The following is a 27,812-nucleotide window of genomic DNA, read 5'->3' as shown; positions in this document are numbered from 1 at the left end:
AAGGATGTGATCCTCACTATCAATTCCCACTTTATATCTGAACAGCAGCTGGATCCACTGAAGTGGGATCTGCTAAAATACAGTGCTTGAGGATCAGCCAAGCCCAGCAGGCTGATGGCTCTGCTTTGATACCCACTGGAGAATTTCCGCTTTGAAATCCACTGGCAGCAGCTGAGACAATCGAGTGCTGAGCAATATACTCAAAAAGCTGGAACCTGTGGAATGAGAGGGAGACAAACAAAGCAAAAAAGGACCTTGAATGGTGCAGCAATGTCAGTACTAAAATAATCACAAAGGAAAAATAAAACTAATTTTAAGGTGTTTCTCTGTCGCTGTTGAGACAGACATGAAACATACAGACCCCACAACAGTTCCAGGCAAAAAGTTGTTTATTCAAAAAAGCCAGTGTCATTTATACACTTTTGTATGTTTATCATTCATGTTACTTATCCATTGGTTGCTTAACTACCACAATAAACTTACTGGCTATTATTTAACTACAACATACTATTATTGGTTATATACACCTTAAGCATTCTAAGCATTCAGAAAAACACCAGGTGCAGCTTTGTTGCTGTGTTCTCTGTTGTTTAGGCTTCTTGCTTCTGTTTCTCATGAGTACAAACAGCGATTTTGTACCTGTGTGCAAAAAAGATTGTGCTAAGATCTATGTCAGAACCAGACAGGCTTGCTGACCTGCTGGTAATTCCCATATTTCTCCATCTCCAAACAAGAGAAAATGCTTTTCTCCATGAGGATGGATATGTCTCCTGCTATCAGGAGTGACCACAACCTAAAGAGTCCATGCCACCCCCACCTTAGGGCTGCCCTGAGTTATCACAAGAGATCTGGACACCACTGATGGCTGGACAGGTCACTTGACCACACACCTTTGTGCTGGTGTGCAAGTGGCCACAACGGAAATGAGTGGAATTAGGCTTGTCTGAAAGCAAAATCATCCTTTCCCACCCATCAGGGCTGGCACTGAGATTTGCTGTGCCATTCCTAAACACTGGAGTATTTATTTCCTGTATTTTCCTCCCAGGGGGCCTCAGATATGCAGCCAGCCCAACCTTCCCCCCAGATCCCAGTCTGCCTAGTTGCTGGCATGTGGACATACCACAGCCCCAGTGCAGCTGTGGCATAGATGCCCAGGAGTGGGCCCTGGATATGTTCCGAAATCTCAGGAGAGATGCTCCAGCTGCCTTAATGACCTGTGGGGCCGGGGGAATCTCCTGAGACAGCCTCAGGGAAGTCCAGCCAGGATTTCTCCTGCTTTGAGCCTGTAATTTGGTCTCCCATATGCCTTTGTGTCTCTGACACCTCCTGCAATGGGCCTGGGAGCAGTTTGGACAGGGTATGATTTGGATTTCCTCCTACTGTTACTTCTCTGTGGGCAGGCAATGTAGTGTTTATCCCATAACCTAACACTGGTAACCAGGGAAAATACCAGGCAGATCCCAGAGCAGTCCAGGGACTGCAAGGGAAAAGGAACAACTTCACAAGGAGAAAAAACCCACAAAAACCCACTTTCCTGCATGCTGTAGATTTTGTAACATTTCTTTCTTCTAAAATCATTGCTTTCTCACCCAGGCCATAAGACTTTGTGCTTTCCTAGCGTACAGCATCCCATAAGGCTTTTCCTTGGCTGCATGTTCAGCCCAGAGCTCTGCTGCAGGGAGAACCAGCCCAGGAGAAAATGTTACTCACAGAAAATTGGGGAGGACACTGCTATATTTTCCCCTATTTCAAGAGGCTGAAGAGGAGAATGATGTTCATCAAAATTACCTTTTTGTTCTGCAGCATTTCTTGCTCTTTCAGGAAGAAAGAGCAAGAAATCTTGCAGCATGGGGCAATGGGGAGGGACCTCCCCACAGATACCCCAGAACACCCAGCATGTCTGGAGGGGGATCAGCAATGCCCACCCAGCCCCGACCACGCCCCTGTCCCTCCCCAGTCACCATTCTGGGCTACTGTGATTCCATTCACAGCTATTTTGCCCAGCAAATCCAAAACCAGACAAAGGAGGAAAAAAAAAAAAAAAAAAAAAAGGAAAAAGGAAGCGGGTTAAGCCTGGACTACAAGCTTGAAACAGGACTGGACAGGAGATGGGGCAACAGCTGCACTAAGCTACACACACGTTCCTGGCCCGCAGACCCTACCACGGGCCTTAAACCGAGACGGTATCAAAGACAATTTCAAGGAGAACCCTCTGAGTCCGGATGAACTGGGATACCTTATCATTCCCAATTAGCCCCTCAGAGAGAGACCTGCTGCTGTGCAGTTCTTTCATGCTCATCTCGCTGTCACAGTAGCAACAGGCACACAACACCCACTTATTGTAATCCAAAGCCATAAGAAGCAAAAAGGAGAATCTGGATTATTCTCAGCTATTACTATGACCAAAAAGAGTTGTGGGGAAAAAGGTGGCCACAAACAGAGGTGACCAAAAGGCCTGGTTTTACACTATAAAAGTAGTACAGGTTGTCAAGGAGGCAGAAGTCTCTTACATGCTCCCTGGGAATGCGCGAGACAATTTCTCCCTGAAGCCCGGACGCAACTTCATGGTCATTGTTATAAACATATATTATAGTATTGGCTTCTCGCAAAGTGTTAAGGTAGATATTATATAATGTTAGAAATGCTTTTTGCTGTGTGGATGTAGTTTTCTCTCGTTTTAGCAAGAATGTTAGCAAGTGTGAGCAAGTAAAATAACCTCCAAGGGAGCAGAGGATGAGGCCCAAAGAGCTGCTAATCAACACTTTGTCCAGAGAACAAAAGGGCCCAAAGGCTACTCTGCCCGGAGAACGGGCGGCCAGGAGGGTCCGAGAGCCCTTATCACCGCTCTGCCCGGGGGGCAAAGAGGCCAAAGCTGCAATCAGCCCTGACTGTCTGGAGAATTAAGAGATCCACCCTACCATCGACTCTTACCTAGCGGGCCCAACCCCAAGAATCAAAAGAAATAAAACCACAGGGCAGAAGACTACGCATGCTCTAAAAAGGCGGACCCAAGGAGTGGCCATGCAGATCAATTCCTAGAAAAGTTTTAATATGAATAGAGAACAGACAGTAAAAATGGTATAAAAAGGACTCACCTCGAGCATCAGGTGTGTTCTTGGCAGAGCGCCAAGGCACCCGGCCGTTATCCCTTTGCTTTATTTTACGTGTCTCTTATTGTCTTTATATTAAACTCTTTAAATTCTAACAGGAGAGTGAACCTCGTTTTTCACAGTCATTTTTCCAGAAATTGAGGGAAAGGATTTCGATGCATGCGCCTTCAACAATTTGGTGGTAAGGAACATTGGATCCTAAGTTCTGCTATTTCTTAGCTAGCTGAACATTTAATGGTACATTTAGCCCTGTGCATATAATACTAGTGGTCCCTTTTGTCTTACTCCTGTGTAGTAATAGTCTCTTTTAAGTTTTGTGTCCATTAAATAAATAATTCATTCTATAATAGACCAAATAGACCCACTAGCCAGCTTCCCCACATTCCAGCACTTCAACAGCTTCTGATTGCCCCTTGTACTCCTACAAAAGCCAAAAACTAAACTGAAGTTTTAGAATAATAAAATTAGAATTGGTGAAACTAGCTCTAATAAAAAGTTATCTCTTACTCGGCTAAAATCTGTTGGGATATCATTAAGAAGCAGTATATTTAGAATGCATTCTACTTACAACACTTCTGTTTGACTAATCAAAGAGGGAAGCAGAAGCCAGCGTTTAAAAATTGATTCTCAAAACCGAATCCTAACACAAAACCTTGTCACTACAACCGTCCCAAATACATTTACACATAAATAAAGGGCAGTTTGTAGGAGTGGCTACCTTCAGCTAAATACCAAATTCCCTCTCGAAGGTGAAACTGCTGAAAACTGATAACCAGTGAATCAAACTGTAATTACAAAAGCAGATGCTCTATCTACTCCCCACCAAAAAGAAATGTTCCTGGATTTTTCTGCGATAGCCACAGAGTCGCTCAGATGCTTTAACTTCCCTTTTGAAAACTATCTGTTCGTATATGCGAATTACCTCTGTGTGGGGGTGTGGCAATCAAGAGAACCACTTCAGGAGTGTCGGGTGGAGTCGCGGGAGACAAGCCTCACGGCATTGTGGTCAGCAAGTCTCGTTTATTGTAATAATCTACACATACTTATAGTACTACTAATTAGCTCATATATATTGCAAAAGCTGAGCTCCTTATTGGTGGGAGCTATTCCATGAGATCTGCAAACATAGGGGTCTTATTTTCCTCTTCCATATGGTTTCTTTCAGCTTACTTATCTGGACTCACATCCTGTTGTTTATACAACTCCTTGCACAAGGATTTAGTATCCTTGCCAAGTCTGCATCTTTATCAATCCTACTGTGTCATCATGACCTTTGCTTTTTAGCCATTCTTCAGAAAGACTCTCAACACAGGAGATACACATTAACAGTGCTAAAGAAAGAGATAGACCACAGAAACTCCTCCTGCCTGAGGGAAGAGATTAAACCAATTCCCTTTGTCCCTCAACCCCCCAAGTTCTGCCTGCTTGCAAAGATGAGATTTAAATACCAAAGGCAAAGTCAATCCTGGTGATATCGCACCCTACAGCAAAATTGGTTATAATGAATACTCCTGCATTTATAGAAATACAGGGCAATAGCTTGAAATGTTGAAACAAGAGCACAAGTGATAAAGAAAGACTAGGAAGTGTACCAGCCAAAGAATTACAAGCTATAGCACTGATAGTAAAAAGAAAGACAAACACTGTATGACTAATTTTGTATGGTTATCTGGGCTGGTGCCACATGATGATTGTATCGCTGAAAGTGTTAGAGTGGCAAGTGAATGAAAAAGAGAAGTTTCAGCAAGAAAAAGCTTCAATGGTTGTCTCAATTCTGATCCATAGAAGTCCAGTTCAAACTGACGCAAAAAACCCAGACCTTACAAGCCTATTGTAACAACAAAATGGATTCGCTGACAAAAATCAGAAAGATAAAAAGTAATACACAACACTGACATCAATTTGGTAAATGATTGCATTATAAGTTAAGCCATACTAGAAACCTTATTTTTGCAGTACAAAGCAAAGACTAACCATTGACCAAAAAGGAGCGTAAAATACTTCTATACAGCGCTCCCAGTGCCAGCTGAAACTTAGATAAAGCCATCCAAACTTAGCACCATCCTACACATCAAAAGATAACACGCCTGTTATTGCTTAAGTTCAGCAGTTTTGATTTCTCCAATAACCTTGAATGTCTAAGCATATCCTCACTGGACAAAAGCTAGGCGTGTATCCGAACGTGGAACAGCAAACCGCTCAAGCAACAGCGAAAGGACTGTTCACTACCTACACGACTGTGAGAAGCACTGAAATTCCTGGACTCCTGCACACAAATGAAGCCAGCTCTGGACCCAGAAAAGCAATACTGGACTGCACAGGAGCTAATGAATCTGCTGTAACCAGAAATGGTAATTATGGTATTGTCTACATTTTTATGCTTACAAATCAGTGTTTGCAACAATGCAGCACGGCTAATCAGCCATCCCAATAAAAACTAACAACGCTGTTTTTCCTAAACGCACATACAGCAAATGTTACCTGACCCTTGGAAAGGGAAGTTCATGTATAAAGCTAATGTCAACTGTGACAGTGATAACAAATTACAATTACTAGTTTGTTCTCAGCCCTCTCTATATCTTTCATGAAAGCATTCAAATACTGAGACCTCCAGCCCAAACAGATGCCCTAAAATCTCACTCCAGCTAAGGTGATACGCCTTCCTAGAAGGAGAGACAACCCAAGCATCCATAAATCAGCAAAACCTGATGATACAACCAGTGCCTTAAAAACAAAATTTATCGACCTTTCAGAGGTAATAGAACAAAACCAAATAGCTTTGGTTTTACTTTTGGCTTCCACAATTACCAGCAACACTTGCTGTGTATACATGGATCAAATTCGGAAAATACAAACTGATCTGGAAGAAGTTAAAAGGGACACTAGAACCTTTCATGAAATGCAAGGGAATCAAGAAAATATATTCAATGAGATGATCTCATGAAACCCAAATTTAAATATGGCCATGAAAAAATTAATTGGCATAATTACCACATCCTAACATTTATGTTTGATACATAAACTATATTGCAAATTTACAAAATTAGATTTAACAAGATGTGTAAATCTGGCAATAACCATTTTCTCTAAAAACCTCAAGAGAATCAATTTAACCTCATTCACATAGCATTAAAACCTTATTTAGTACTATTGAAGTAGCAAATGATTTAATAGCTTTACTTATTTTGATTGATATTTGTACATGCTTTGCAGTTTCTACAAGTATTACTTTAAAATGCTCGTGTCTTCACACTGATCATCACAGTGGGCAAGAAAGATTTCACCCTAAATAGGACTTAAATTTTCATATGATTATAACATCAATTTGTTTACCTCTTCAAGGTAAAACATATGCAAGCAAAACCAGTTAGGTTTTATTACATCCTTGATTCCCCTGAGACAATCAAACCATTATGTCATGTATATACGGATATATTTGCTTAGATTATTGTAGAATTATCTAACACTTAATACATTAAGAAAAGCTGAACTTCACTGAAGGAGACTGAACCAAGAAGCATAAAGAAAAATGAAAAGAGTCACCGACCATCCACTGAACTGCAACAACTGAAAAACTCTTCTTTGTTCCTGGTTTGCATCCCATCCCCCCATGATCTCAAGATTCAAGGGGTGGGGGAAAACCTACCCTACATGGATTAATAATTGGATTGTCCTTAACTACCACGTACACTCTAAATCTAATACCACGCCTTACACATCTACCTGTTACATAAGCTGAAGAAAAAATAGCTGCTTCTCATCAACCTTAATACAATATCTTTTGAAGAAATAGCACAGCCTAGGAAAACAACGTGTATCAAAATATTTAATGATGGCACACACATATAAGAAAGCAGATACTTTTATAGCATGGAGGCAAGCAAAGCATCTCACTGTTCCTACCCCTGAGAACCATCACACCGATATCCTTGAACATTCCAGCTTCAACGCCGATATTGTAGGAACCTCCTGCATTCCATTCCCAGGACAGCAACAAGTCCTCACCCACCCTGCATCTTCAAAACAATAGAGTACAAGGTTGAAACAAGCCTCGTGGTTTGAGGGGCACCGTCTGCCCAAAAAGCCCAACTGTGCATCCAGATGAAATGAATGCCACAAATACATCAATGAACAGCAGACGCACGGGACACTGTCAGCTTGGACCTGCAATTAACTCCGCCCCTGCCGCTGGATTGACATAGAAATGGAAAAAAAGGGGCACGGAGGTCTCATGAGAGAGTACAAAATACACGGAACACCGCTTCCAGCAGGCGCCCATGTCGGTATTTAAAGGCGTGGCTCAGTTAAAGAGCAATACCAACAAAGCCCCCCAGATAAAAAGCCTGGGAGGACGGGGTTGGGTTTTTTCCATTCTTCCTTTCAGTGGCTTTTGCAAGCCAGCTCTGAAGCGGACAAGCCACACGTGTCCCCCAGCGCCCCTTGCCGGGACTCGCTCTGGGCTGGCGCCGTTCCACGGTGCGAGGGGACCAGGGAGGCCACACGACCCACGGGACCGGCGGCACTCGGCCCCGTGCTCCCGGACCCGGGCAGAGCACAGCTCCCGGCATGGAAGCGGCTCCTCTGGCAGGCGGGGGCGGCCCCACGCCGGGAGACCCCCGCCCGCCCCCGGCGCCTGCTGAGTGGCACCGGCACCGGGCCAAGGGGGACCCGCCGGCGCCTGAGCCCCGCGCACGGACCGCACGCAGTGGGCAGGACAGCCGGGCGCGGCACGGCTCCGTGCCTCATCTCCCGCCTGCTGGTCCGGCAGCGCTTGCCTCAGCTCCACACTGCTCGGACTGGCGCAGCTCCGTCAGTCCCTGTTGGCAGCCCAGCCCCCAAATTGCCATTCCTCCTCAGAAATTCCCCAGGGGCCAGGAGTGCTCCCGCGCAAGACATTCGGTGCCGGGGCACGGCCAGAAGCGCCCTCAAATGCAGCGGCACGCCCCTATCTAAACCCTTCAAATGCTGGAAGGGCTGGAGTTTCCTTCAATTTAACCCCTGGAACTGAGGCAACAGAGGGTGTTTACTTCAATTTAAGCCAATACAATGTCAAATAAAGGGGTTCTCGCCTTCAATTTAATCCTCTAACATATCAGAAAGAGAGGGGCTTTCCTCAAATTAAATCTTATAAATGATGGGAAAAGGGCGATTTTTACCTCAATTAGAGCCCTTAAAAAGCAGGGACAACAGGGCTTTCCCATCAACATAAACCTCAGGACGATGAAAACAGGGGGGGTTACCCTCAGTTAAAACCCATAAAATGGCAACACCCGTGCCCTCCCCTTCCATTTAAACTGGAACATGTGGATTCCTGGTCAGTTCATACCCCTAACACCACAGAAAAGGCAGGTTTTCCTTCAATCAATATCGCTAAAATCGTAAGTGAAGGGGGATCCCAACTAGTTCAAACACAGACAATAAGGGAAGAGGAGCTTCTTCCCTCAATTTAAACTCCTTCTGTCCTCGTAACCCCCATTTTTTCTGTGGGCACTTGGGGAAGGTGTGGCAAGATGAAATCAAAAGGGAAAAGGAGAAAGACCCCCCCCCTTGCAAATCCACACCATGGCTCACCTGCTGCTGCCTGGCACAAAGATTCGTCCCTCGGCACCTCCTTTAAGCAATGCTCCACATCCAAGTGCTCCCCCCAGACTTTGGGAGATGCTCTCACTGTCCTTCCGTGAGAGACCCCCCAGGAGCCCACCACGAGCCCCTCTCCTCCAGCATCGCCATGCAGAAGGGAGCTGAGGAAACCCCTCCTAAAACAGCCCCCAGCAGGAGCCGCCCTCTCCTCTGCCACTTTCATGAAAGATATAGAGAGGGCTGAGTCACAGCAAACAACTGCGGCTGCTGACCCCTCATCATCCTCACAGCTCCCACCTGGGGTTGTTGCCGGTCCCAGGGTGAGGGCAGGTGCAGAAAGGATTTGCTGCTCATTCCCTGGACAGCTCATCCTCTGCACCTGACACACCGGAGCACTGGGCTTTCTTTCCTATGGATAATGGGGGAGAACGCTGGGGAGAACGAGGGGGGAAAGGATGATGGACAGAGGAAGGGGAGAGGGGGAAGAGAGGGGAGTCGGGTTGGGGAGCAGGGAGAAAGGAGGGGTGGGGGGGTCGGGGATGCACAGGGGAGCAGGGAGAGAGGGTGGGGGGGCGCTGGGGAGAGGGCAGGAGGGGGGCTGGGAGAGAAAGGGAGGGTGTGGGGGAGAGACAAAGAAACTAGGGGGGTAGGAAAGCGGAGATAAGCGGGGGAAGGAGGAGTATAAGGGCAGGAGAAAGAGGGGGAGCGGGGGCCTCACCTGGGCCACGCCGGGGGAGCCCAGCCCGGCCGCAGCCTCCCCGAGCTGAGGGAGCAAATGGCGGCGAGGGGCGATTTCCGGGGGTTCAATCACCTCGGCCCCGCCCCGCGCACCTGAGCTGGGCCCGGGGCCGCCCCTGAAGCCGCGCCCTCGGCCCCGCCTGGCCCCGCCCGGCCCCACCCGGGACCGCCCCAGAGCCCTCGCCCCGCCCAGCCCCGGGGCCCTCCCTGCCCGGCACGGGGGCGGGACCATCGCTCGGGGCCCCGCCCCTCTCACTCGGGCCGGACCGGGGCTGCTCCCGGCACCGGGGGTCCGGATTCTGCCGGCGGCCGCTGCGGGTCCCAGGCGGTGCTGCCTCTTCCCCGGCGGGATTGGGGTTGGGATCGGGACCGGGAGGAGCCGCTCCGGGACGGGCGCTGGGGCCGAGCCCGGCGCTGCCGCTCCTGCTCCGGCCGGCTCTCCGCGGGGAGCCGGGGCTGTGCCGGCGCCCGGGCAGCCCCGGGATCCCGAGCCGGGCCCGACGCGCCGGGCCGGGCTCCGCTCTCAACCCTGAGCCCCTCCCGGAGCCCGTGCTGGGCCCCACGATGCGGCCCCGGGCTCTGCCGCCAGCCCCGGACGTGGCGCTGCTCCCGAGCTCTGCGTGGGGCTGGGGAGCCCGGCTTCGGGCTGTGCCTGAGGCAGGACTCGGAGCTCAGAGACACAGACTCGCCCTGGCCCGAAGAGCCCGCTTTGAGCATCAAAACACGGCATTTGGGCTTTAATTCAGGTCCAGCAAAACACAGCACTTCAGTTTCTCTTTGTGAGCCCAAACACACAGGACTCGCTCTCTTCCTCAAGCCCTGAAAACAGGATTTAGTCACTGTTTCTGAGTCCCAACTCTGGCCCCACGAACCTGCTCTCAGGACTCTGTAGATACAGAAATGCTGCTAGCAAGGATTTTCTTGCTATTTTCTAAGTCCGTGAGAGACTTTTCTCTCTCACAGAAGAGGTAGCAGAATTATGTAAACAACCAAACCACCTGCAACCTTGAAAAGTCTTGTTTATGGTACAGTAGAAAAATATTTTTGACAATGGATGTTTTAGGATTTTAGCCAATCACCCCCAAGGGGAGGCTGATCCTTTGTCCAATTAGACTATGAAGAAAAAAGTCTATAAAAGAGTTTGTAAAATAATTAAATAAATCCATCTTGCTGCACAATTCCTGCCTGCTGGATCTTCTCTCCTCCTCCTCCCTACGGCTGCGGGACACAGTGATATACCCTAGGGCCTCAGCCTGTGGTAATAGGACTCCACAATGCAGGAGTCCTTAGTCTCTGTGTTTAAGCTCTGCACCTGCTTCTGAGCCCCCGAAATGCAGCACTGGGTCTCTTTTTGTGAGCCCAAAACCGCTCCTGTCCCTCGGGTTCGGAGCCCCCAGAAGTGCCCGGGGCCATGGCTGGACCCCAGCTGGGCCCGTGGGATGGGGAAGAGACCAGAGACAAAATTCCAGCTCAGAACAGTTTAAGAATGGAAACCAAGACAAATACAATCATTTGAGATTAATGACAACACATAGTAACAGTGAGGGCAACAAGAGCAGTGGTAACAATAATGAACAGGAGAGAGAGAAAAACCCCTCCATACCCACCCCGTTACGATCCGGTTTAAACCCAGAAAAGTGAAGCAAGCTAAGTCTCTGTGCATAAACCAGAAAGAACTTAAAAGGTTCAAAATATCCCCAGAAACGAGATTAAAACCAAACGAAGCTAGATGTTGTTGCCAAAAAAATGGATGTATTTTATTTAATAGTAGAGAGGCAAAGAGAAGGGAAAAGAGAGAAAGAAATGGAAAAAAGAAGGGTGCGTGGGGGGTGGGGGAACAGGGAGAGGTGACAGGTGTTAGGTGGAAGCACATCACCCATCTGAGGGTCCCAATGACATCTCGTTGCTCCCCTCCATCTGGTCTGCTGGTGGTGAGGGTCCCCCGTCGCCGCCGTGGCCACGCCGCCACACGCCGTCACATGCCGCCACACGCCAAAGGGTGCAGAATTCTGTGGATTAATATACACTTTGGGCCAGGTGGGAACGCCCATGTGCCTCTCTTGCAGGGGCTAGTTGACCCTTGCAACACTGAGGGTCTGTTGCATCATCTCTGGTGCTCCGGTGCAGGGTCTGGGGCCCCTGTGCTGGGCCATGTCACCCCTTTCTGCTGTGGATAAGCTTCCTCCCCCCAGTGAGGACCCCTCAGCTGGGCTCTGCACAACTGGAGGATGGGCAGCCACTGTGCCTCTGACCACAGGCTTTTCCAAGGTACCCAAAGCCTCTCCTCCCTCCACCCCTTGGTGGGAGCCCGGGCAGCTGATAGCCCTGAGACTGTGGTCCTCATCTTGGAGGTGTTAAGCCTGTGCTCAGTGAATGTCCCCAGCCCTGAGTTGTTACTTTATCTTATCTTCATCAGTGAGCAGTGTCAGGCCTCAGGGCCCCATTCAGGGTGTGGTAGTCTTCTCTGCAGCTTTTGTAATACAGTTTTAAAAGTCTTTTAAGAAAATGTTTAAGTCATAAAACATAATATTTCAGTCTTTGAAACCCCTCCCTTTAACATTATAAATCCAAAATTTAATCCAGAGCACCACAAACTCCCACTGTGGGGGATTTCCATATTCCTGTTACTTTCTCTGCATTCTGTCCTGGGGATTTGTGGACTGAGGGAGGCACTGGCTGCTCCTCTGGGCAAGGGGAAGGCTCCTGTGCTATTCCCATGAAGAGAACACCTGGAATTACTGCCCTGGGAGCCCAGTCCGGTCCTTCCAGTGACTGGGGGGCAACCAGAGGGTCTTTACATGAAATGAAAACGACATCCCAGTCCAATGCATTTACAGCAGGATTGGACACTCCTGGCCAAGGTGACCAGTCCATGGAAATTGGACCGGTGACTATCCAGGGGGGATCTTAAGTTGGATACTTGCAGATTTCATTGTGAAGAAGCTCCAATTCTTTTTGGCACTCTTGTTTAAATGTCTCCCCACTGGAAGAGGTCAATTAGTCTTTTTAATGACCTGACTGCCAGAGGCATTCCCAGAGGCATTCTCCATCACTTCCATGTCCACCTGCAATGAGTGGCCGATGGGCAGGAGCCTGCCCAGAACAGGCTCAGAGATGGGGCTTTCAACCCAAACCATTCCATGATTCCATGATCTCTGCCCCTATTAATTTTGCACTGTTCCCTCTCAAATTTAAATCCCCAAATTTAGACGATTTACTAAAGGAATAACTGGAAGCCTAGTCCCTCATCTCTGCCCTTGTTTTACTTTCCTGGAAAACCCTGTGATCCCACACTTTCTCCAAGAGATCTGCTGGGAGTACCGGAAGGTTTGCTCTGTCAGAGAGCCAGGGGGGTTTACAGCACTTGTTCCTCTGCATCTTTACCCTTTCATCAGGTTTCCCCTGGAACAGTGTTGTGGGAGAAGCTTGGAATTACTAGAAATGGATCAGGTTCACATTTTTTCCCCACCATTTTTCATCTGGTTTGAAATTCCTGGAATTACCCTCAAATGTGCCCTAGAACACTGCTGTGAAAGGATCAATGAGAAGAACAGCCTGAAAGGAGAAAACCACCTCCAGCAGCAGCCAGAATGATCCCATTTCTGTTCTTACCTGGTCCTGCCAGAGCTCCCAACAGCCATTCCCATTCCGAAACAAGAGCTATGGAAGACATTCCTGCTGTCCGTGAGGGTGAGGTGGCAGTTTTGGATGTTCTTTGCTGTGGAATCAGACAACAAACAGAGTGTAAATGATCATGGTGGTCCCTTCCAAGCCAAACCACCCCGTGATTCCATGCGTGGATCAGCACCTGTCCCAACTCCATTCCAGAAACCTCCTCCCACTAACCCAGAACTTTCCTTTTTCTGCTCAACATCAGGGATTTGCTGCTGAGTGCCCTGGGCAGGGGACGCCTCAGCCTTCCCTGGGATGCCTCAGCCTTTTCTGGGACCGCAGCATTCCCTGCACTGCTGTTCCACGCCGATCCTATGTCCAGCGCCTGTGCGGCTGCAGTGCCGGGCTCTCCCCACAAGGCGGCAGCACCGGGAGCGAGCAACCCCAGCCGGTCCCACTGTCTCAGCGGCAGCTGTGCCTTTAACCCGCACTGACCCAGTGGGGCCGTGAACACAACGGCAAAAACCCCACTGATCCCCTTTATTTCACCCTCAAAGGAACAGGATCGCAGCATTTCCTGGGCTGGAAGGGACCCACAGAATCCACCTCGGAGAGACGCCTTGGGCCCCGCACAGCTGAGGCAGCTCGGGTGCAGCTCCCGCTGTGCCGGGACACCCATCCCTGTCTCGGAATACCTATCCCCTGCAGCCCCCGCCATCCGCTCAGGGCTGTTCCCGTTCCCCACTCACCTCCGAGCCCGGAGCAGCCACTCCGGTGCCTTCGGCCCGGCCGTGCTGCTCCGTGGGCTCCCCGCCATTGCCGCTGCCGTCGACGCAGGACGGAAGCCACTGGTACCACACCAATATGGCGATCAAGTAAATGGCTATTCGACCTTCTCAAGATGGCGGCCGTGAAGGACCCCGCTCCGTCTATTCGGCTGCCTGAATGCTCCCGCCTGCCCCAGGCGCTGCTTACCCCACAGTCGGTGTCCACAAAGCGGGAAGCGCCACAGAGAACTGCGCATAAAGCGCTGGGTTGGCTTCGACATCATGTTCAGGCAGCCGAATAGACAGGCCTTCATGGCCGCCATCTTGAGAAGGTCCAAAAAGCGGCGAAAACGATCGCCATAGTCTGTGTGGTGGTCACGTGTTTTCCGCCCTTCGCCGCCATTTTGGGTGCTGGCAGAAGCCATTTCCGGTCAAGCTGCCATCTTTAGTGTGGTACATTGAAAGTGCCCCGCCCCTCACAAGAGCTTCTGTCTCTTCAGCTGCCTGAATCTGGCCCGGACTCCGACGCCGGCCCCCGCTTTTGGCGCGATTTTCCGTGGCCGCTTCCTGGTGTGAGGACACGGCTGGTTGGGTCAGTGGCGCCGGAGGCAGGCGGCGGCCGCACGACTGGTGGCAGGCATCGGGAGGGACGCCTCTCTCAGGGTCCTATCGCGTCCGCCATCTTGAGTGTGGCGGAAGTCTGATCTGCCCTCTGCAAGGTCCTGGCAGGTGCTAATAAAGCATCAGTTAACGCCGTTCCGAAAGCGCTGAACTGCACCTTCCTTTCTGAGCCACCCCATTGAGAGTGGCACATGGGCGGCTCTATTCCGACTGTGCTTGCCCAGTGCTCCCCGCCCTGGGTCGTGCTGCGACCACACCTCTGCTGCCCAGCAAAACCAGCCCCACCGGGCCGCCCCCCGGGCTGTCATTCGTTGCCATCATGAACGCACGGTGCCCGCTCCTTTTAGCGCCGTGGCCCCGCTCATGCACGGCCGTGTCCCTTGGCACTCCAAACTAACCTTCGCCCCTCCCCTCCATTGACAGACGCGGCCCCGCTCACTCCCACTCCTTGCCCTTCCCACGCTTGGCAGCCACCGAGGCCGCCACCCTCTCGGCTCAGCCGGCACCGGGCGGTGCACAGCGCCGGGGCGCCGTGTCGCAGGCGGCAGTGCCGCGCTCTCGCCACCAGGCGGCAGCAGCGCCTCCGAGCTCAGCTCGGGGCCGGGACACGCTGCAGGGCAGGGACAGAGCACAGAGAAAAGCCGGCTCAGGGTGCTCTGCAGTTCTTGCAGCCTGAGCGTCTCAGCTCATGGTGCCAGGCACTTGCTTTTTCCTTCCTATAGAAAACGCCAGCTCGTTATTTTCAAAACTTACTGATCTCTATTCCAAGCTTCTTATATCCCTGTATGCAACAGAGAGAGGGGACTGGCTTATTTCAAAATAATTTACATCTAAATTAGTAGCATTTGTCTATAGATGTAAAAACAAAGAACTTGACAGGTTTGGGGATTCCACACTGTCATACACACATCCCTCCCGGTGGATTTTCTGGCAGTTTTGGGCCCCTCTGGGGGAGGACACCCAGCACTGGTCCCCCCTCATTCCCCACTCAACTGCATCGTGGCTCTCCCAGGGACATTGGGGCGCCCCAAATGACATTCCGAGCCCCCGAGTCTCCACCCCCTCCCTCAGCCTTTTTTCCTCACCCCCAAAGAAGGCACAAAACGAGACAAACTGCCCTGGACAGCAGCACGGCACTTTAATAAAGCCATTTCCATGCGTACATCCCCAAAAAGGGGCTCAGCAGGCACAGTCAAGGGGGGCAGCCCCCAGAAGGCTCGGAGTTCCTCCCCAGCTCCGGTGTTGTGGGCTGGAGGCCGCCCCGCAGCACGGGGGCAGTGCACCTCACGACGCTGCTGCGGCTCCCGCTCAGGCTCTGCTCTGTTCCTGTGCTCGGGGCAGGGGCAGGAGCTGTCCCATCCCTTCCCTACCACGCCACTGCTGCCCCCGGCAAGGCTGCGGCTCTGGGATCCCAACCTGCGCTCATGGACACATCGAGCGCTGCAATGGGAGCACTGGGGAGGGACCAGGAGAGGCAGAAAGAGGGAGTGGGAGCAGAGGGGACACAGGAGGAAAAGGAAAAACAGGCTGCAGGATGAAATTGAAAAAAACCACCACCTGCGATGGGCAGCACGACAGAGAGGGATTAAAAAAGAATAGGGGCAGGGGACAGGACAGAAGGATCCCATGAGAAACAACGGCACAGGGAGCACGACGGATCCCCTGAGAATAAAAAGGAACAGCAGTGAGGCATGGAGAAGGACAGAGAAAAAGACGGAGTGTTGGGGTCTCCCCCCCTGCCATGGAGCCCTGGGAGAGGGGCCCTGGGGGGGGGAGACACGGGGTTTCCCTGCCCCTCGTCAGTCTTATTTCCCATTGGTTGGTTTGTGTTCCCCGGTGTGGCCAAGGACCCTCGGGTCCCGTGACTGCAGAGTTCCTGAGCTGAGCCCCGGCCATGCGGCTGGAGAAATAAACACCTCTGAAACATCTACCACGAATCTGTCCATATATACTTCCTTTCCACGGGCCTCCTGGTTTGATATATGCGTGTTGCAGTAATCCCCGCTGCAACAACAGAGTGGTAAACACACAGGAAAGACAGAAGGATAATACAGAGACAGAGAGGGAAACAAGGACGGAGGGAGGAAATGAGCGCAGCATGGGGGCGTGCGGGGAAGACGGGCAAGGCGCAGCAGAGGGATGGGGAAAGAGAGAGATGGGCAGCAGGACAGGGGGTTCTCAAGAGAAGGGTACCGTGAGGGAGAGGGACTGAGCAGCCGATACAGACAGCTACAGGCAAAAGGACAGTGAGAGGGACAAAGAAATACAGTCACACTGCAGCACACAGGAAAAAGGAGAGCAAGAAAGAAGGAAAGAGAAAGATGCAGGCGGTGAGGGACACAGAGACAGAACAGGGAGAGGGATTGAGCAGAATTTATTAAATAAAGATCAGTATGGATTTCTTAAAAGAACACGAGGACATCCCTATCACGGAACTCTGCTGTCTGCTTCAACTTCACAGCTGTTGGGGAACATTTCTCCCACCTCTCCTCTCTGCAGTATTTATTAAATAAAGATTGAGTATTTATTTCTTAAAAGAAAAAGAAGAGAGAGTGAAGCCGTGAAAGGGAATGGGATGGGGAGCACACAGGACAAGAAAGCAACACAAAAGACACACTGGACAGAGAGAAGAAAAGAGGTGGAAAGTTGGATGTAAGGCTGAAAGAAAATCAGGAACAAACACCAGGACTTTAATTAGAGAGTGTGGCTGATGAACCTGCCAGTAAAGCACCGGCTCGAACAGAACTTGCTACTGTCACAGCTCGGCCTGGCACTCATTAATTAACATCTGTCTCTTGGCAGGGCCATGAACCCCCTGCTGAAACAGGAGGGGAAAGCCGAGGGGATGATGTGCACCGGGTTTGGTGCCGCTCAGCCCTAATCCCAGCCCGTGGCACCAGTGAACGCACCCTGATCTCCAAACCTTCTCTCAGGGGAATTTCACCTTCATCCCTTCTCTTCCCCTCCCGGTATCTCCGTGTGCCTGGAACAAACACGATGAGAGGTTTCTCTGTTGCAGGTTCTTTGGAAATCCTACACTGACTTTGAGAGTGAGCAAGAGGAGTAGAAGACAACCAGGAAACTTTACTGCCAACCAACATCAAACCCCTCACACCGGAGAAGAATGAACAGCTCATTTTTATGCGTCCAAATTCCTTCAAGTTTCAGCATCATCTGTTTCCCAGCACTGTGAGAACTGCTGGGCACAGCAAAACGAGTAAAATGGCCTCGTGTTCAGAAGGCACAATTGCAGAGAACAGACAGCAAAGCCGTCTCGAGGCAATTTGGGAACACAAAACCTCCCTTTTTGCACCCTGAGCTTTCTGTTAAGTCACAACTGAAATTCCGAGTTTCTCCGTACTCTGCCCCAGTGCTTCCCTCTCCTGTCAGCGCTGTAGGCAGGACTGATTCCATACTCACAAACCCACCTTGCCACGATCGGCACTCTCTGCCCTCCAAGGACATGGCAACTGGCCAGGGACATTTCTCCCACTCCCCGGCAGAGACCTCCTCCCACCACATCCAGGGAACTGCAGCCACTTGGGGAACACCAGCTTCGTCCTGGGCAGAAAACAGGACAGGGACAAGGAACACTGTGAAGTCATTCCCATCTCAATGCTGTCCAGACCTGGCAGAAAGCGCTTCCCACACCTCTCCTGGAATTGTCTTCCCTGGTCCTTCCAGCTTTGGAAGGCTTCTGTGGGGGCCTCAATTATCGGTGCAGCTCAGAAGCTGCATGTGCCTAAAGCAGCCCCACGGGAACACGAAGCTTCCCTCGTGCATTTCGTTTCTTTATCCCAAATATTCTCCCCACTCAGCCACAATCTAGAAAGAACAAAAGGGAAAAGAAGGAAGACCAATTAATTCTGACATAAGGAGTCTTGACTATCCTGACACACAGCCAGGTGAAAAAACATTCCTGCCACTCTAACAAAGCCACCTGATACTGTCTCCATTCAGTATCAATTATTTAAATGCTGTATCAAGGAGCGTAAGGACACAACGCTTGGAATTCTCAAAAACGGCTCAGCTTGGCTACTCCAAGCACTTTCCCACCCAGGGAGCTGAGCGGTCCCAGATTTAAATGCCACGTTTGATCCAAATCCAATAGAAATCTGATATTGTTTGACTACTGAGCTTTCTCAAAAGCTGTGGAGTCAAGCCTGGAAATCCTCACTGAAGCTTTGCCACGTCACATCAGGATTTACCCTTGGGAAAACCCCACTCTGAGCACTTGGGTTTCAAGAGGTTGCACCTGATGTTACAGACACAGAATTCCTGTGGGGTTTGGCATTTCCTGCACCTCCAAACACGTGAAAAGAATGAAGTGCAGAGTCCCGAGACTCCATTATTGCCGTTCTCCTCACATCCCTTTCCTCTCCTACACGTTGCTTTGTGCCTCCTCTGAAGGGCTGGAAAGGAATTTGGGAACCTCCTTCCATTTCTTCAGTTTTCAGCTTTTTCTCTGAGGTGGCCCAAAAGGCAAACGGGGAAAAAAAACCCCAGAACTGCATGATTGTGGTTTAGTTCTTAATTGGTGTTTCTGCCTGGTTTACGAACAGAACCCGCTACACACCCCAAAAGCATGCCTCGAATCAGTCCAAATGTTGATAGGTTTACCCTTGGCTAATATGGAAGCTCGGGTCAGGGCTATTTATTTCAGCTTTTTGAGCAGATGTCCCCACAGGTAACGGGTTGGCTTCGATGACGGCATCTGTGGTTGTAATTGCATACCCAGCGAGCCCCTTACCATCCTTGACGTAACTGCTCCCATCAGCGAACCAGTTTTATGCGTTTTCTAGCGGAGAGTTCTTTAGGTCTGGGTGGCTAGAGTAAACTGCCTCCATGGTTTCAATGCAGTCATGCTGTACAGGCTCCTCAGTAGCTTTGCCTTGGAGGTAAGCTGCTGGATTTAAAATGTTAGTTACTTGAATACTCACGTCCTCCAATTCTGCTAGAACAGCCTGGTATTTGAGAAAGCGGGATGGGGTTAACCAGTGATATCCTTTCTGTGTCAGCACTGCCGACACTGTATGAGAGACAAAAACAGTTGTCTGCTGGCCCATTGGGAAACTGCGAGCTTCCTCTACGTTCAGGATGACAGCTGCCACTGCACGCAGGCAGGCAGGCCGGCAGGCCATCCTTGGCTGACCACATCCAGCTGCTTGGAGAAATAAGCCACTGGCCTTTTGTATGGTCCCAGCTTCTGTGCTAAAAGTCCCAGCGCCAGTCCTTGCCTCTAATGTGAAAACAACAGAAAAGGTTTAGTAACATCTGGTATGCCCAATGCCGGGGCTCGCATTAACTCACGGTTCAGAGTTACAAATGCATTATTAGTCACTGGTGTCCAGCATAGGTGAGTACCCTGGTCTCTTTTAGGAGTTGTTATAAAGGTTTCACTGTTGGGAAGGATGAAAGTTTGGTAAGAAAGTTTCACAGCTATGTAGGCTTGGCAGAAAGATCTCTGAACGTAGAAACTGAGGATGAGACAGAAATGAAAGCAAGTTTTGATATAGAGTAAAAGATGTTTTGCTGAAACACTGACCACTGAATAACTGAGAAGGCAAAGGTGGGAGATGAGTTGGAAGGAGATTTTTATGATTAGGACAAAGGTATGTGACTACAAACAAAGACATGTTTTTCACCAATAAGTCTCAAGAAGAGCATAAGTAAATAGAAAACATGTTTTTACCAAAAAGAGAGCTATCGCAGGCAAACAAGAAATGTTGATGTAGCACGAAGAAGAGAGGTCTGAGAATTTTCCATTGTAAGCTTAAATTGTAACTTACTTACTGTCACGATCCGCTAATACGAGCAGGGGGTCGTGATTGTTTTATAGATCTCAGAGTGTAAAAGGACACAAGAGATTTCAGTTTTAATCAGAACAGTGCACCTTTATTAAGTGCTCACAACACAGTAATGCGATAGAGGAGACAAAGAGAGGGAGATAAAGAAAAACAAAGTAAAAGAGTAGAGAGGAAGAAAAAGGGGGACAATAGCTAACAACGGATGAGACGAAGTCCTCGTGGTCTTTTGCCAATAGATTCGTCTTCTTTCCGTGGGGAGATCTCGAGCTCAGTTGTTTCAGAAAGTCCCTTTCTAGTCCTTTTCAGAAGCGAGGGGCAACTGGCCAAGAGGTGGGGGAAATCTACAGCCGTTGTTATGAGACCCGTTGCTTTAGGAAAACAGGTACAGGACAGGTGCACAGGACAGGTCATTCCTTTCCACTTCAGCGCAGTCCTTTCCGCCTGGGCAGCAAGAACAGCGCAGTCCATTGGTACCTGCACTAATTTTCCTCAGGAATGTGTACCAGTTCCCAGCGGGCACACCTGCAGCCAACACTTGGCAGACATCCCACCTCAGCCAGGCCAGGACTCCTGTGCTCAGTCTTTGTCCTCAGCGATGGCAGCGATGAGGCAGATGAGGGATCTTCGGACTGTCTCTTACACCACCCCATGACTCACGACTGTCGTCAAGCGAGCTCCATCAGCACGATTTCGTAGTGTCATTGCGAAGTCTTCAGGACTCATCAATGTTGGTAGCAGATCCCGAAAAAGGGTAGAGAAAATAAGAAAGGAAGAAAAAGAAGAAAAGAAAAGAAAAAAGAAAAGAAAAAAGAAAAGAAAAGAAAAGAAAAGAAAAGAAAAGAGAAAAGAAAAGAAAGAAAAGAGAAAAGAAATGAAAAGAAAAAAGGAGAAGAGAAAAGAAGGAATAAGTAATTTTTTAATTAGAACACACATGTAATAAAATTTTTTAATCAAAATACACCTCTAATTTCTTATCACATCTTAATACTTGTGTAGTTTGTCTCGTGTCAATAACTTTAGGTGTGTCCACAGTGGATGGGATATTGACCAAATTGTGGACATCTATTATAGATGTCAATTGTGTTAACCGTTCCATCATTCTCCAATTCATGATGTATAAGATTGCTGATAAAACAAAACCAATCAAAACTAAAATCAAGAGAACAATGATGGGATGACACAATTTGTTTGGGACACCTGTAGCAGTAGATGACCACCCAAAAAGAGTATCCCACCACCCGTGTTCAGCATCTTTCTTTACCCTTTCTAGAACACGATGTATTTCTTTCACATTGTGATGAACAGCTACCAAGGTTTTCTGTCCGTTTTTCTTGATCTTTTCCAAAATTTTGATTAAATCTTGGTGAAGCAACAATTGCTTTACCAAAGTAAGGTTCATCCCAATGGGGGTAGGCAATAATTGGTGGATCAGTGTGTAATTGGACTGTAAGAGGTGATAAGAAGTAAGTGGGGCTAAATAGGAAAAATCACATCCTATGATTTTAGTAAAGTTATAAACACAAAAATTTGAATTATTTTTAGTATCTACTACTAAGTTTTCTATAAATACCTTATCACAAGCAGTTCTTAAGCATGCACATCCATTACCTACATACACAAGCACTGTTTCAGGCATCTTGTTAGGATGAATTTCAAAAGGACAGATATTTTGTTCTGTGTCTAAACAAATGTCTTGAGCTCTAATTGCATTACTTTCACAGATGAACCCTTGTTGTTCCTGGACAATACAAGTTTCCAAATTAACAGTTTGCCACTTCTCACCAATTTGACGGGCCCATTCTCTATGCTCAAAAGGATAGAGAATAGCTCCGTCATGGTTTTCCCATCCAGTTTTAGAAAATTCTCAGCAATTGCAATGGTGGAAGCTTTCTCATAGAGAGATCCTTCTACTTTTCTGCATCCTACCTTAATTTTTTCACCAGTTGTTCAATTTAGGATTCTAGTCCAATCCTTCAAGTCCCATCCCCATTCACTCGGACGGTATACCTCAGAGTCGTGCAGTACTACAGTCGCTAGGCTTGGGCAACAATCTCTGGGATAGGATCCTAGAGCACTAGTGTACCTAATGGTAGCTTCAGACCACGGCCACTCAGCTGGTTTTTGGCCCTGGTGTTGTGGTAGGATGCAGAAAAGTATTACTAGTTTTATCATGGTTTATGTGGTCTTCATGTCCCTCGGAGTTCTTCTGTGAAAAGTAAACACAACAGAGTCTGCCACCAAAAGGCAGAAAATTAGAATGATGGAATTATGCAGCGTGTATGTATCCAATGCTCTCTCCCTAGGGCATCGGAGGCTACCCATGCATATTTATTCAGAGGAGTTTTTAGCACTAGTGGTACTCCTCCTCCAGTAGGGAGGTCTACCAAAACAGGCTGTCCAAGGTAGTGTGCAGGATTCTTAGGATCATTTGGTCCCTGTAGTGAGGGAATTATGCTTGGAGCTGTTGGGCAAAAGGCAGTGATTTTGGGACACCCGTTTACCCCCCATCTATCATTCACACCTTTCACAGCTTCCCATAGCCGAACATCCCAACTTCCCTCCTGTGGTTTCAAAAGTCGTTTCAAGAGACCATTGGTCCTTTCTACAATGCCGTTAACTTGAGGGTAGTAAGGGGTGTGAGAAGTCCATTTAATCCCTTCACTTTTTGCCCAATCCTGTACAAGTTTGGCAGTAAAGTGAGACCCATTATCAGATTGAATTTCTTGTGGTTTTGGGAAAGTTCCAAACCATCCCTGCAATGCTTTAACAGTATTATCTCCTGTAGCTCTTTTAAAGGCATCGGCCTGGACTAACCCAGATATTATCTCCACTCCTACCAGCACAAAGTGTTTACCTCCTGACTTTTTAAAGGGGCCAATATAATCTACCTGCCATGCATCCCATAAGCCTTTACCCTTTCTTAAATGCAGAGGATCATCTTCCAAAGGGCGTCTTTCTAGCCATCTGCGGCATTGTTCACAGGCTGATATGCATGCTTTACACATTTCTCTAGTAACGGGCCAACCACGAGCAAGGGCTTCTTTGTACAAATCTTTTGCACCTGTGTGCTGTCTTTTTACATGCAACCATTCTAATAAGTGCTCCCAGTCCTCTGTAATCTGATCTTTTTTCACAGGACTTAGTCTTGCTAATTCATCAACTTTATTGTTCCACTCTCCTGCTGGATTTCCATCTGTCTGGTGAGAGGCTACCCACTGCACGGCAAAATTCCCTTGACTTGCAATACTTAGAATTTCTTGCCACTTTTCCTTTTGCCATACTGGGATTCCGTTAACTTCCCAATCATTTTGCTGCCAAAAAGGAAGCCACTCAGTACATCCCTTAAACACAGCATAGGAATCGGTGTAGATACAGACAAGAGAAGTATTCTGTGACTCACACTGGAAAACACTCCAAACAGCTATCAGCTCGCCAGCTTGGGTGCTGCCTTCCCCCTCTGTGATAATTCGTTCACCTGAGGAAGTGTGGAGGGCTACAGCCTTATATTTCCACACCTTTCCTTCTCACTTGGCAGAAGCATCTGTAAACCAAGAATTTGCTGACTGTTTGGGGGAAAAAGGAGGGGCTACTTCAATGACCGAGGCGGGTTTGTCTTGGCTGCTACCCAAGTTTTCGGTTTCTTGCATTGCCAGATTTTTTACAGCTCCTTCAGTTATTGAGAAGACGCTACAATAATGTTCAATCTGAGCATACCACTTCCTTACTGAGGCCCTCTGGGCCACCCCGTCAGGTGGGGGGCTCCCAGTAGAGACTGCCTTAATAACTTTGAAAGGGCCTCTCAAAACAATTGGTTGTTGTCGTGCAATCTTCTTCACTTCTATGAGAGCTAAGCTAACCACAAACAATCCTTTCTCCCAGGTAGTGTACCTTTTTTCAGCATCTTTGAAGCCACGGGAGTAAAAACCAACAGGCCTCGTTGGATCCTCAGGGCCCCGCTGCCATATGTGTACTGACAACCCTGAGGAGGCAAATCCCCATTCCACCTGAAAAGGATCTGTAGGGTGAATAGGGCCCAGGGCTTGGTGAGCTGTTGCTTCAAAAATCAACAATTGCAGTGCTTCTTCTTGAGAAGCAGTCCATTCCCATTTTATCCCTTTTCTCAACAAGTTATAAAGAGGTCTGGCAATTATGGAAAAATCTGGGATGTGTTTTCTCCAGAACACTAATAATCCTAAAGCATGTTGGCAATCTTTTTCGGATTCAGGCATTTTAATCTGATCTAAAGAGGTTAGGGTATCAGGTGGGATACATGTCATACCTCCTTTCCACCAAATTCCCAAAAATTTCACTTCATGTGAAAGGTTTTGGTTTTTTTCTGAGGGAATTTGCAAATCAAGGCTTTCTAAGTGAGAGATTATTTTCTGCTGGGTATCTCTCACTTCTCCTATTTCATCTCCTCCCACAAGGATATCATCAATGTATTGATAAACAGCCACATTGTCAGCTTTGGGTATTTTTTCTAACTCTTGGAAAAGATTTTGAACCGCATATCACCACTAAACAAATACCATACCCTGCTATTGAATTGGCTAAGTTAAAAAAGGAGTACGGGTGGCTCCCCCACGAATCTGAGACACAATATGTTTTCCGAGTGTCTCTCACTGGAAGAGACCAAATTCTATTAACTGAACAGGAGGCCAGTGGATACTGGTGGGGACGCTAAAGCGTGATGAGCCAGGGTAGGGGAATGTTTGTACTCTTGGGGAAGCCTAGTGAAAGTGTATTGCTGTCCTTCCCATGTGAAAGCAAAACGGTCCATATCTTCTGGCTGTAAAGGTATCATAAAAAGCATGTCTTTGACATCTATAGTTGCCATGATTGAATGAGCCTTTTCTTGAATCAGTGTGATTAATTCTGCTAGATTTGGGACTGCTGCTGTAGGAGGGTCTGTGTTGGCATTTAGCCTGCGAAAATCTATTGTCAGCCTCCACTTCCCATTAGGCTTTCATACTGGCCACACCAGAGAATTGAGAGGAGAATGAATATTAGCTATTACTCCTTGTTCTCTCAGCTCCTGTATCACTGGTTTGATACCCTCTTTGGCACCCAGGGGGAGGGGGTATTGTTTCACGTTAGTTACTTTGTTGAATGGTAGAGAGGGTGCGGCCTGGAGCAGTCTGATGTTAAAACGTGGCGTGCCAAAAGACCACAGAAGACCCTCCGAGTCCTCCCACTGCCTCCCAACGAGGGCATTCATCCCTAATAAATTGGTTGGAATACCTCCAATCACCATATTAATAGAGTTGATTTTCCTCTGCAGGCAAAATGAGCTTGACTAAGGCCACATTCATAGATTCTGTCATTCCCAAGGCATTTAAAACACAATATCGGTTCTTTGTTGGAACAATTCCACACCTCTGGGCATCTTTCTTTGCCAGCGCAGAAATTTGTGCCCCAGTGTCAATCAGAAAAGTTACAGGTGCCCGTTTAGGGCCTGTAATACCTGTGATCATTACATTCTCCTGGTTTTAGTGAGCATTCTCAGGTATACCCATGCTCCATCTCTTCTCCCACTGACAAGAGATGGAGGGTCTAGTTTCCCTGGTTTTGAGGGAGAGGTTGCTTTGGCTCACTGCATGGACTTTGAGGGAGAGGTTGCTTTGACTCACTGCCCAGATTCTGGGGGGGTGGGGGGGGGGGAGGGTGCACTGGGTTGAATTGACGGATTCAATGGGTTTCCGCCAGTGCCAGTTAGACACTACCTTACTCAATTTATCAAGGGGTAAGCCATCTATCACATCCCTGGGGACTCCCTTTTTGATACCTAATAACCACCAATGCTGATGGTTAGAAATCTGTTTTACATTCTCTGGCTTTTTGCTATGAGGAGCCTTAATGTAACCTGACACCTTTTGTTTTTTCTGATTTTTCCTCTGGGATTTTTATAGGTCCATATTTTCTACTGTAATTAATCAGATCTTCTGCAACCTCACTCCATGTCCAAACTTCGCGATCACCGGCAGGTGAATTCGATTGTGAACCTGGCGGCTGAGAGGGGGTTGAATATGGAGTAAACCCAGGATCAGTAGATCCAGTTTGGTCGCTCGGGTTTCCAAGGAATCTATCCAGCCTTTCTACAGGACCTACAGCTGCTATGGTTTTTTGAAGGACAATTGCTGTAGGTTTGAGTGATTCTGGAAGGCCTCGAATTAAAGGAGTCATCAGTTCAGGTTTAACAAGTAATTGCATCGGGGATTCATATCCAGGAGTCAATTTCCTTTCATGGATCATTTGCAGACAGGCGGCTTTGTGGATGCTTTCTAGAAGTTGATCGGGGGTACCAACTTGTAGTGGTTTGGTCCAAAATACTCATTACTGCTTATCTGCTGTGAGATAAGAATTAGGAGAAAAGCAAAGCAGGCACCAACCTTGAAAGAATATAAAGAAGTTTATTAACAGACCTAAAAGAGGGGAAAAAAATTATGCCATACCTTCAGAACTTTCCTCCTCCCTCCACCTTCCTCCCTTCTCCCACTGACAATACAAAAAGACAACCCTTGAGATGTTCAGTCTGTTTACCACTTCCATAATAACCTTGTTCAGTCCATTTAGAAAGAGAAGTCTCTTCTTGCTCGTGCTATGAAAACATTATCACAACGAGACAGCCGCCCACTTCCAAATACTGTTCAGCCCATTTAGGAAGAGGAGTCTCTCTGCTCGCATGTGAATCCCTTCCCCCGACTTGCAGCTTTTCCCGCAACTGCTTTCCAGGGTCCACTCTTGAAATTTTTGGGGTACAATTCTAAGGTTGAGCCGTTCAGAAACAAAAACAGAGGCCCTTCTCCTTCCCTGGGAGCAAAGGGTCTTCCTCATCTTCATCTTTAGGACTACCTCTGGGAGCATCTCTAGGAACTGAGGTTTCTCCTTTCCCATTTGGAGCCAAAGTCCTCATCACTTCCATCTCTCCCTGTCCAAACTTCTCATGAAATTACAGCTGCGGCAGCATCTGCCTATCTCAGCGCAGGTGCTTTTGCTTACGAGTTGAACACTCCACCCCCCATATCTTCATGAAATTACAACGGGATACTCTGATATATCATAGCTTCACAACAGACTTTCAGCTTTAAGCATCTCCTCTTTCTCTTCCCTCAGGTTTTCAGCTCTTCACAGCAAGAAAAGGGTTAATCTCACCTCAGCCTTGCAGCTGTGTGGCTTATCGCTGTTGGTCACCTGACCTCTGCCAGACAGCGGTGCAGCTTTTTGCTCAAATCTTGGCCGCAGTGGAGGGGGAGGGGGGGCGTTCCGAGCCGCTCTGGCTGCCCACAGTCCTGCTGGGGGGGGGGTCATCCTGGAGCTGTGGCCCGGCCCGGCCTGGCCCGAGCGGGGCCTGGGCCAGGCCCACTGGGCCCCGCTCGGGCCCCGCAGCCACCTGTCCCAGCGCCGGAAACGGGAGAGAGAGCTTGAGGGGGAGCTTGTCTATACTTAAGTGTGTATCGCAGAGGCGGTCACAACTTTAAGTGGCTTAAAGAATTGTCCATATTCAAACTGGCCAGCTGATAGGTTCTATGAGGTCCCAGAGGAAGCTGTAAGCACCCCTTAGCAAGGACATCCCTTCC

The 27,812-nt window shown here is 48.5% G+C and overlaps 1 long non-coding RNA gene across 2 annotated transcripts; it reads right to left on the bottom strand.

The window, feature by feature from the left end:
• Nucleotides 1-371: 371 nt before the first annotated feature.
• Nucleotides 372-9,531, bottom strand: LOC125330460. 2 transcript variants are annotated; one of them, XR_007205543.1, is made up of 3 exons: nucleotides 9,409-9,531; nucleotides 8,682-9,121; nucleotides 372-639 (listed from the first exon to the last, which is right to left on the bottom strand). It is a non-coding gene; the product is annotated as an uncharacterized LOC125330460 (long non-coding RNA). The 2 variants fall into 2 exon arrangements; XR_007205542.1 differs by having other exon boundaries at nucleotides 8,682-9,099.
• Between the last annotated feature and the right edge of the window lie 18,281 nt (nucleotides 9,532-27,812).

The sequence above is a fragment of the Corvus hawaiiensis genome, chromosome 9 (assembly GCF_020740725.1).
Source record: "Corvus hawaiiensis isolate bCorHaw1 chromosome 9, bCorHaw1.pri.cur, whole genome shotgun sequence".
Classification (NCBI taxonomy): domain Eukaryota; kingdom Metazoa; phylum Chordata; class Aves; order Passeriformes; family Corvidae; genus Corvus; species Corvus hawaiiensis.
The sequence above is the reverse complement of the archived record's forward strand: the minus strand, read 5'-3'. Positions and strand labels throughout refer to the sequence as shown.